Source organism: Mauremys reevesii, linkage group 1 (assembly GCF_016161935.1).
Source record: "Mauremys reevesii isolate NIE-2019 linkage group 1, ASM1616193v1, whole genome shotgun sequence".
NCBI lineage: Eukaryota > Metazoa > Chordata > Testudines > Geoemydidae > Mauremys > Mauremys reevesii.
The window spans coordinates 82,342,363-82,352,152 of NC_052623.1; positions in this window are offsets into that span (position 1 = coordinate 82,342,363).

Genomic DNA, 9,790 nt, shown 5'->3' on the forward strand with positions numbered 1-9,790 from the left:
TTGACAATGTCCACTCACACAAATTATACCTCTGCCTAATAAGGTAAAGGCTGCTCCCAGTGATGTTGAGATGTGTGCACTGGCTTCCTGTGTGACCACATGATTTTGTTGTTCTCTTTCGTTCCCCACACAGTGCAGTTTCTTCCTCTTGCTTTCACCTCAGCTGGGCAGTAAGACCTCTGTGCCCAGTGAGTTCTCATTCTTGAATTGGGGTCTTTATACATTCTTAATGGCAAGGAGTACCTCTTTAATCTGTTTTGTAAAGTGCCAGGAGCATCTACTGTGCTGTGTAGCCCTAGCAATGGGAAGTTTTACCTCCTTTTATCTGTTTGAATTTGCCACCGTTCAATTTCATTCCCCCATCACTTCTATGCTTCCACACAACCCTGCTCTCAACATGCATTTCCCCAGCTCCTCCTCAAGGCCTCCTGCACATCAAGTACATTCAGCCTCTAAACAGTGATTTGTATCAACATTTAAAAGGGGAATTGGAATGTGGTAGGGGAAGTATAGTAGGAATTGTGTATGCAGAGGTGGGGGGAGTGGGCATCCCAGCAGTGGCAGGGGAAACTAGACTGGAAAAAAGTAGCATGGCTTTTTTGGTTAGTTTTGAATAACTGTCTGTTTGTTTGCTGTTCTCTGTGTGACTTTTCTAACCAGTTAGGACCTCGGGCCATACAGGGTGGTTGAAGGATGACACAGTGTCACAGGAACCAAGTATGAACGTGGAAAGAGACTTTTTCCTCTCTGTTCACTTATCTTTAGGACACAAAATCACAGCACTGACTCTATGCTCATATACTCACAGCTTTTCTCCCTGTGCCGTACTGTATAAATTGGTCAAACTTCCTTTTTTCTCTGCGTGCGATGCTTGGTCACTACATATGACATGGTTTCACTATGCACATAATTATAGTTGCACTCAATTTAATTTTTTGAGCATGAGTCCCAGACATCTGAATAGAGGCTTCTCTTTTCCATGCGACTGACCAAAGACGTGTGATGCCAAGGGGGGATTCTCATACTAGTTCTGAGGCAACAACTCAAAAATGTTCAGCTGTTCGCTGTGGAGTCATGGGGTTTTCAACCATCCTTTTTATTCTGAGCTGCCCATTTTCCCATCTAACTCCCTTTTTGACTGTTGCATCAGTTTAATAGCTTTGGCTGCAGGAATTTCTAGGGTAATGTAGTGTACTCTTTTACAGCAACGGAGAGAATCACACTGGTAGATTTGCTACGTTTCCTGCCTGAGAAATGAGAATTCTGAGATCCTCTCTCTAAATGGTTCCCCCAATGGCCGCTTTTCTTCCCAGCTTCATTACAATTATAGTCGAGGGTTTGGAGCTTGTTGTTGTTGGTTCTTTTTATACTTGTTTAGCTTTCCTCGTCATTGTGGTCGGTCATTATTTAAGAACGTAAGAACAGCCATACTGGGTCAGACCAACGTTTCATCCCAGTATCCTGTCTTCTGACAGTGGCTGCTGCCAGAGGCTTCAGAGAGAATATACAGAACAGGGCAATTACTGAATGATCCATCCCTTGTCATAAAGCCTGATTCAATGTCAATCAATGTCCAGATTCTTCATCTCACAGGACTCGGGACCCACCAAAAATCTGTTTCTGTGGATTTCCATGGCACACAAACCAGCCTTTGGACTTGATCCTATGAAGTGCTGAGCATCCTAAATTTGCATCAGTGTTGATGATAAGTGAGGAGTCTTTACAGCATTGTGCCCATAGTTCATGCTGAATTGGGTCTTTCACTCCTGCTGTCTTTCAGAGAGTAGAATGATGCAACTCAATATGAAAAGTCTTCAGTTTTCTTTGGCCTTCTGAAGTTTTGATTGACAGTGACAGCACCAACTTTTATTTTAAAGACCTATTTAATTTGTACTGGTACTTTCAAAATGGACGTTAGAGATGGACTAGAACCTGAATGCAAACTCTATAGAACAATAATTTTGTGAGAGTCTGGCTTTGAATCCAAATCAACCCCTTGGATCAGATTCAGAGTGGAACTATTTTCCAGTTCTGTTCAGGAGCAGAAGGATGATTTTGGTCCAACAGAACAAAAATCTCACAAGAACCACCAATATTATAAGATTTCTCCCTTGCAAGGTGCCAGAAATCTTGCAAAATTTTGATATCAACTCTAAATCTGAATCCTAATCCTGACTGAACTCTGATCACCTGTGGAATCTTAAGCTGATCCAAAGCTACTTTACCAGCCCGTCTGTAACGGAGACTTGATATAAATAAATGAATTTACAGAAAGCAGGTGAGAAGCAGCAGCAGTAATAGGGGAAAAATACAATTTCAGTTGAAGCTGATTTGGGGATGGCTTTTTGTTCTTCTCATCATCAGCTTATAGCTGTTGTGAAATAGTAGCAGTTTCCTTTTAAAATAATTGTGTGATTTTATTAAAATTACCATGCCCTTTTTTCATTCAATAATTGTTTTCCTAACATTGCATTTGCTTTTTTTCTCTTTTGCTGTTATCAAGATATAACTAAGAATTTTTCCTCCTTTGAAGAAGCTTAGACAAATGGGTAAACCATGCCGAATATCCCCTGGGGAAAACTTACTTCATTTCTGAAACATTAACAGCAGCAATCAAATGAAATGTGAGCATTTTCAGAGTACATACCATGCCTTAGGACATTTCAGCTAATTTCTTGTGTAAAGGAACTTTTCAGTAATCTTGAAGAAGCTAAAGTATAAAAAAAAAAGACAGTTTTGCCTATCAACTAATTCTAGCATGTATCATCTGCAAATAAATTAGTCACAGTGAGCGCACATGCTAAACTTTTGTCTACATTATAACATGCTTTGCATATTTATATTGCTTAGGTTACATATTTTAATTGGTAGATGTTCCCTAACTTGTTCATGATTGTTCTGATATTGATGTTTTGAGGCAGTTCCCTAGAGAGCACCCCATGTTCCTTCTGTGAGTGTAATTCACTCTGCATGCTGAATTGGAAGGCAGCAGAGTTCAGGGTGTTAAATGAAGTTTGCTGATCTGAAGCAAAGATGTATATGATACATTTACCAGTCTGCAAATCATTTACAATGTGCAAATGTTATAACGCTATAATCAGAACACACCTAGATCTGTGAACCCCACATAGACAAAGCGAAGACTGAGACTAGAGCAGTTATTGTAATAGGAGTTTTTCTCCTGGTCACATTGATCAGGTTCCGAACTGTTTGTGCTGTCTCTGAAGTGGAATAGAAATTTGATTTTATTAGCCAAATTCCACAGGCCAGAAATTTCCCAGCTCTTTCCCTCTTGTCTCGATAACTCCAATAAGAAAAATTTGATGTCTGCTTTGAAAATATATTGGGTGAGATGGACAAATGTGCTTTATTTTTGTACTTTATTTTTGGCATTGAGAGTAAATATTTTAAATACAGCATTAACATTTCATAGAAAAAGACTGATCTTACAGCAAAGTCAAGGTATGAAATAGATCTGCAAGCAGCTAAATATACAGGCCTACGTTATTCAATCAGCTTCCTGGTGGGCGTGGCTTAGTGATATAAACATTAGGTTTGAAAAACCAAAAGTTCAAAATCCAGCAGATTCATCTCCATCCTTTACCCTTCTGGGGAAGAGAACCAGATCACCATCTAGTTGACTATATTGGGATCTTTTAGACAAAGGGTTTGTATGCTCTATGGGAGTGTGAACTAGCGCTTGTGCTGGTATGTTGGCCAAACGTTTTCCTCCCTTAACTATTGAGCTGTGTGCGCACATCTGCCTAATGTAATAAAGAAGGAAAAGGGGACATACACCTATTAGTGCCATCTCAAGAGGCCAACAAAAATCATTTGCTTATTGAAGATGGCATTCTAATGTAGGTAGCACAGAATTGTACCCATTGTAGAAGTACTAAGTATGTACAGGCTGGTCTCTTAACACAGGTTGTTGCTAATAAGTGGAGGTATGTGTCTCTTGTTTGGTTTCACTGTGTTTTAGTAGGTTGCTATAAAGCCTCAAAGGATAAAAATTTCAAAGATCCCATTTTCAAAAGTGACTTAGGCACTTAGGATCCTAAATCTCATAGGAAATCAATTGGTCTTAGGGCCCAGATCTTCACAGGTATTTAGGTGCCTAACTTCCAATGTCTGAAAATGGGTCATAGGCACCTAGGACACTCTTGAAAATTTTGTCCATTGTCTTTTTATAAATAAAATCACATGTAAAATAAAATGTAGAATAAATCATTAAAAAAAGTTGAAAAATATTTGAAAGACAAAAGAATGCAAGGGACCGGCCAGCTGAGGTGGGTTAAAGGTGCCATACTGGATTCCTACAGTTTGTCTACACTGGCACTTCATTGGCAAAACTTTTGTCATTCAGGGGTGTTAAAAAAACACACCCCGAACAACAAAAGTTTTACTGATCAAAAGTGCCGGCGTGAACAGCGTTGTTGGTCACTCTCCTGCTGACAAAGCCACTGCCGCTCGTGGGGACTGGAAGTTTTTGTCAGCAGGAGAGCTTTCTCCTGCTGACAAACAGCAGCTACGCTGCATGCCTTTTAGCAGTACAGCTGTACTGGCACAGCCGTTTCGCTAAAAGCCTCGTAGTGAAGCCATAGCCCTAGTCTCACATTTAAGTGAGACTGAGCAAGATTAACTAAATTTGCATTCCTCTGCAGGGTGACCAGATGTCCCGATTTTATAGGGACAGTCCCGATATTCGGGGCTTTTTCTTATATGGGCATCTATTACCCCCCCACCTCTGTCCTGATTTTTCATACTTTCTGTCTGGTCACCCTATTCCTCTGCCACCTCAAAAAATGCCCAGAGAAACAACAGATACAAAAGAGCCCAAGTGACAGAGGTGCTTGGTAAATTGTCTAACAATCTGGAGTTAAAAGGCCTAATGTGACAACCTATTACCTCTTTGTAGATGCCCCAGCAACTCCATTGATTTGGATGGAATTGCTCTTCATTTAGCACAGAGTAAAAGAACAGCATTTATCCCAGAGATCTGCCACAAAAAGGAGAAAGGAAGAGGAATACCTTCTTAACTGCCCTGGCTGGATGAAGGCTGACACACGGGGCTTGAGAAGGTAGGTTTAAATGGGGGATAAATTGAGGAGGCTCCTCAGGGTCCCATGTGGAACATGGAGGAGTTTTCTTTAACCAGAAAAAAAAATAGAAAGAAAGAAAAAGAAAAGAAGAGGCATAATCTCTTTGAAGCTTGCAGTTTTATGAGGGCCTTGTCCTTGGGAGCTGTACACTAAAGATGACTAGAGCCGCTTCAGGCTTTGCAAAATTACTACAAACATAAGTTGAGTGGCTTTATCATAAAATTGGAGTGGCCATTAAAACTTCAAAGGAGACATATGACCTGAGTTTTACCTGTCACAATGTGAGTATTTATTATAGGAAGATTTGATTCTTTAGTTAACGGGCTGGTACTCACGTGAAGTTCTGGGTTTGATTATAGTTTTCAGAAGTGGTATGATAGATTCGATGTTAATATTTTATTACTCATCATGACCTTGGGAATCCATAAAAACAACAAACAGGTAAGAATTCCAAAAAATCTGGCTCCTTAAGGAGAGAGAGGGAGAGCGCGAGCGAGCACATATTTCTAATACCTGAACATGGTCTTGATGTTACCTTTCCTTTGATTAATATACTCGGCTATAATTTTTAGGAATTCTAAGAGATACAAGCCTCAAGGGATGCTGGGAGTTGTAGTCCCATTTGGAATAAGGTCAGATCACATACCACTTAATCACAACTGCCAAACTGTGAGATATAGAGCCCCCAAATCAGGCACAATGACACATGAAGAAAAATTTTGAGACACAGTATGGCATGTCATTTCTCTCCAGTTGACTGTGTACTTTCCCAGCCTTTGTCCTCTCTTCTTAGTGTCTGCTCCTTGTCCCTTCCTGCTCCCACCCTTGGTACCCTTCTGATTGTCATTTCATTGCCCCCAAACCATCTCTTTTCTCAACTCTAACTCCACTGCTGCCAAATCTCTCTCTCTCTTAGTTTCCCTGTCCAGTGCCTTAGCCACAAAATTGTTCTTTCCTGATTTGTATCATCTGTATTTTCTCATCTCTCTCTCCTTTTTTCTCTGCCATTTTCTCTCTTTGCCACCACCTGGACTATTTTAACTACTGTGGGGAGCTAAAGAAAATTGCCTGCTGTGGTCAGACTACCATACTCCTACTCCTGAGGTGCTTGATTCTGAGCTGCCCACTTGACCCACAGATGGACTGTGGCTGCTGTTTCCTCAGGAACCATTGCCTAGTTAGTTAGGTTCAGAGAATCCTCAGGGGTAAGACAGCCTGAGTGTTGCATTATTTGATCATAAAGGAGTCAAATGCCCTGATTGCTGTGTGTGTGTGGGACTGTGTGCTTATGAGTGGCACTCAGCTTGCTGTTACCCTTAAGTCTGGATTCCTGCAGTTGTTTAAGGCTATTCCTTAACTCTTGATTACACCTTCCATCTATGGCCTCTACCAGCAGGGGGCCTGGAGAGGGATAGAGCTCTCAGTTGTGCGTGCAAGTTCTAGTACAACCACTAGGATCACATTCAGCAACCTGGCCAATGGCTTGTTAGGGATGTGGGAAGAGTTCACTGGTCAATTGATTGATACTGTGTTTGCTTTACAGAGCGTTCCTGTTTCCCTTTTTTAATTTTGCCCTTTCCCCAATACATTTCTCTCCCTTAGTTCCTTGCATTAGGAGTTCTTACTGCTTGTATTCTGACTGGTTCTCTGATTCCTTTGATCACTCTGTATATCAAAATTCCTCTCACCGGGAGGTTGACGCCCATTGTGTTCATGTCCCCATGAGAGCTAGAGGCACTGCTTTTACACTGATTGTGTCAGATCCAGTTGCCATTAAACAGGCCATGTTACAAACTAGATCCTCATCATCCCAACCTATAAACTGAGGCCTCATAGTCTCTGGGTAGCAGTGCCAAGTAGAATAGGGGGTTATGTATAAATATTCCTTATAATAATAATAATCAGTTCTCAGACTGTTTGTTTCCATGACCTTATCAGTTCTAATCTGACTTGAATGGGCGAGGTATCATTTGAACTGCATTTATTTATTGTTTTTTCAGATGTGCATGCCATAAAAATTGGATTAAAGGTTGGATTTTGTCACGACCGTCTCCTGAAAGTACTGTTTCTGTCTACAAGAAGTGGTTTCTGGAAGGTTTATTTTATTAATTATATGCTGCCACCCATTCATTTATCTCCTCAGGGCAGAGTTTCCCTCTCTGGTTTCACTGCAAAGCCTCTTTGTTTTAAGGTAGTATGCCTCAAAAGTGGACAGAGTTAAAGTAGAGGACCGCCTATTACATTCAATCTACTCCCCATTGTTCTTTCTTCCACAACATGGAAAAAGGGAAGGTGCATGATTGTTGTGTTGGACATGGAATATAGGCCCTATCCCTAGGACCATAGTTGACGTGAAAAATTACCACATGTGATCACAGGGAGACAATTCTGTTTCAGACCCTAGTGCTGCAAACATTTATGCACCTCCTTCACTTTACATATGTGAGCAGGGGTGGTGTCTAAAGTTAAGCAGGTGCAGAAGTGTTTGCTGGACTGGATCCTTATTTTACATAGTGTCTTTTACACAAGTTAGTCTTTTGGACTGTGTCTCTGTGATCACATAGTGGATAGGAATTGTCTCTTGGAAGGGATGATTCCCACATACCATTTCCACTTATTTACATGGGGGAAAATAGGAAGTCCCAAAGTTGCTTGTACCTATGATTGATTGATGGTAGACACACCCAGGTATTGGCCACAGGCCATTTAGGGCCCACTCTGAAAACACAAGCATCAGTAACTTCACACAAGAGACTAGTCCGCTTCAGAGGGACTATTCCTGTGTATAAAGTTGCTTGGATGTGTGTTTGCAGGGTTAGGCCATAAATGATCTGAATATAGGGTTTAGTACAAACCACTAGAAAAGTGGTGTTTATTCATTTTATCCTCTTAGCTTTAGCACTCCTTAGGGGATAGAGAACTATGTTCTAACCACTCCTTCCCTTTCCCCCCTCAAATTGCTTGAAATCTAGAGAAACTAAATATACGTATTTACTTATTTGTATTTAAAAAGTCAGATATTGGTAAACACAACTCCTCCCATACATTGACAGAATATCAAGGACCATTAAATTAATTCATTTGGAAATGTGCAACCATTAAACATACAGTTGAATATTTTTATTACTTTGATTTTGATTCATATTTCTACAGCACTTTGAAAATATAGTGCTAGATTCTCAGGTCATGTAGCTCTGTTGGAGTCAATGAAGTTATGTTGATTTTCACCAGCTGAGGATCTGGCTCGTAAAGTGCTATGTAACTGTAAGAACTCTAAACACTATTATAATATTTTGCTCATTTTATGGCTTAAAAATCAAAATACACCTTGTAATGCTAAAAACGCTATTGTGCTATTAGAGGGACAGAATTATAAAGGTAGATCTTTCTAGCAGAAGTTATAGAGCTAAGTTCTCCCCCTCTCTTTTCTAGATCTGACAAGAAATTGGGAATATAAGAACCTAAGATCGGCCATACTGGGCCAGAGCAAGGGTCCATCTAGCCCAGTATCCTTTCTTCCAACAGTGGCCAGTGCCAGGTGCCTCAGAGGGAATGAACAGAACAGGTAATCATCAAGTGATCCATCCCCTGTCGCCCATTCCCTGCTTCTGGCAAACAGAAGCTAGGGACACTTCAGAGCATGGTTTTGCATTCCTGCCCATCCTGGCTAATAGTGATTGATGGACCTATCCTTCATGAACTTTTCTAGTTCTTTTTTTAACCTTGTTATAGTCTTGGCCTTCACAACATCTTCTGGCAAAGAGTTCCACAAGTTGACTGTGTGTTGTGCGAATAAATATTTCCTTTTGTTTGTTCTAAACCTGCTGCCTATAAATTTCATTTGATGACTCCTAGTTCTTGTGTTATGAGAAGGAGTAAATAACACTTCCTTGTTTACTTTATCCACACTAATCATGATTTTATAGACCTCTATCATACCCCGCCCTTAGACATCTCTTTTCCAAGCTGAAAAGTCCCAGTCTTATTAATCTCTCCTCTTAGGGAAGCAGTTCCATACCTATAATAATTTTTCTTGCCCTTTCCTGTACCTTTTCCAATTCCAATATATCTTTTTTGAGATGGAGTGATCAGATCTGCACGCATTGTTCAAGATGTGGGCGTACCATGGATTTATATAGAGGCACTATGATATTTTCTGTCTTATTATTTATCCCTTTCCTAATGATTCCCAACATTCTGTTCACTTTTTTTGACTGCTGTTGTACATTGAGTGGATGTTTTCAGAGAACTATCCACAGTGACTCCAAGATCTCTTCCTTGAGTGGTAACAGCTAATTTAGACCCCATAATTTTATATGTATAGCTTGGATTATGTTTTCCAAAAATGTGGTTTTAAAAATGGAGAGGGAAATATTCTGCTTTGGCAAAATGGATGTCAGCCAATGAGTTTGGGAGTATGTTTAGAAATAAAGCTCAGGAACAGATACATGCACTTATAAATACTACAACTTTTCTTGAGCAACCACTCAAGTGACTGAAAAACCTGGTTGCATAACAGAGAATAAAGATAGCCCTGTAGCAGGTTTGTAGTGTATTTGGGGAGTGTTAATACAGGAAGTTGCCTGCCTGTTGTACAGGTTTCACTAGATTACTAAACAGTAGTGATCTAAATTTGCAGTAGCTGGCCTTTCTTTTTGCATGCATGAGATTTTACAGGCACAGACTTA